The sequence below is a fragment of the Macaca thibetana genome, chromosome 10 (genome assembly GCF_024542745.1).
Source record: "Macaca thibetana thibetana isolate TM-01 chromosome 10, ASM2454274v1, whole genome shotgun sequence".
Lineage (NCBI taxonomy): Eukaryota > Metazoa > Chordata > Mammalia > Primates > Cercopithecidae > Macaca > Macaca thibetana.
Window position 1 is genome coordinate 86941170 of NC_065587.1, and position 1745 is coordinate 86942914.

General features: G+C 45.7%; 1 pseudogene; it reads left to right on the forward strand.

Annotated features, from left to right (window-relative positions):
• The first annotated feature begins 381 nt into the window (after nt 1-381).
• On the forward strand, nt 382-789 carry LOC126964131 (gamma-glutamylcyclotransferase-like; annotated as a pseudogene).
• The last annotated feature ends 956 nt before the right edge of the window (nt 790-1745 follow it).

Here is a 1745-nt window from a genome sequence, read left to right on the forward strand (position 1 = left end):
AGAGGCTGAGACATGATAATTGCTTGAACCTGGGAGGCAGAGGTTCCAGTGAACCCAGATCGACCCATGGCACTCCAGCCTGGGCCACAGAGCAAGACCTGTCTCAAAAAAAAAAGATTGTTGTTGAAGCTGAGCACATTGGCTCAGGCCTGTAATCTCCTCACTTTGAGAGGTCAAGGTGGGAGGATCAATTGAGGCCAGGAGTTCGAGACCAGCGTGGGCAACATAGTGGAACCCCATCTCTACAAAAAAATTTAAAACTGCCCTAACCCCAAGGCAGCGGCATGGCAGTCACTGGCCAGGATCACAGGTGCAGCACTGTGCTCTATGGTGGCTCCTCACAGCCCTGGTCCAGACTCCCGTGCAGGCGTCTAGCGGGACATGGCAAACTCAGGCTGCAAGGACGTTCGGGCCCAGATGAGGAGAGTTTTCTGTACTTCCCCTACGACAGCAACCTGCCAACTGAGAGATCTACCTCCCAAACCCCTCGGTGGCATTCTTCTGCGTGGCCCACCTGCAGGCAAGGAGTGGTGGAATTTATGTTGTCATGGCAGTTAATGTTTCAACTCAAGAAGGAAGAGAAATAACCTGTCAGCATTATCTGATGACAAATTACGAGAGTGCTCCCCATCCCCACAATATAAAAAGATTATTTGCATAGGTGCAAAAGAAAATGGTTTTACCCTGTAGTACAAAAAGAAGTTAAAAGCTGTAGGACCAAATGACTATACAGGAAAGGTCTCAGAAGAAACTGAAGATATCATCAAAAAGGAATCACCAACTCATTAGAACACAACAGAATATATCTAAGGATAGTCTGTATACTAATATAAAATATTTTTACCACTTGAAAACAGGGATCTGGAGGATCTCCAAGTTTGATGCATCTTCAACAGTGCTCTGAAGAAATATCTCATGTGGGTGATTCTTGTTTTCAGACTATAAAATAAACTGGGTTAAAAGTTAGGCAATGTTATAAAAGAGGGTGATTACCCAGCACTTTGGGAGGCTAAGGTGGGCAGATCAGTTGCGGTGAGGAGTTCAAGACCAGCCTGGCCAACATGGTGAAACTCCATCTCTATGAAAAATACAAAAATTAGCCGGGTGGGGTGGCACATGCCTGTAATTCCAGCTACTCAGGAGGCTGAGGCAGAAAAGTCACTTGAGGCAGAGGTTGCAGTGAGCTGAGATGGTACCACTGCACACCAGCCTGTGTGACGTGAGACTCCATCTCAAAAACAAACAAACAACAATAACAAAGAGGGCGATGAGGTCCTGGAATGTGCGACAAATGGATGTGAGTACCCCTTCGGTAAACACTTGAAGCTATTACTCTCTTGAGTTGATCTTAAGTATTTCCTTGTTCTGGCAAAGGACAGATTTGCAGCTTGCTTGATGATGGTACTGGTAAATTGCTCTTTTGGGGCTGGTACTCAGGGGGCTAAGGTGGGAGGATGGCTTGAGCTCAGGAATTCAAAGCTGCAGTGAGCTATGAATGCACCACCGCACTCCAGCCTGAACGACAGAGGGAGACCCCGTTCTAAAAAAAAAAAAACAAACCCCAAAGCCAAAACAAAACAAAACAAAGATTGTTGAATGCATAATAGCTTTTGATATTTTCCCTCAAAATGCAAGTTAGGAAATGAAGATGCACAACATCCCTCCCTCTGATTCTCCTGAGTGCATTTAGTTCATCCCCTCAGTCTATCCTGTACATCTGATTGATTTGACAGGCTCTGCTCTGG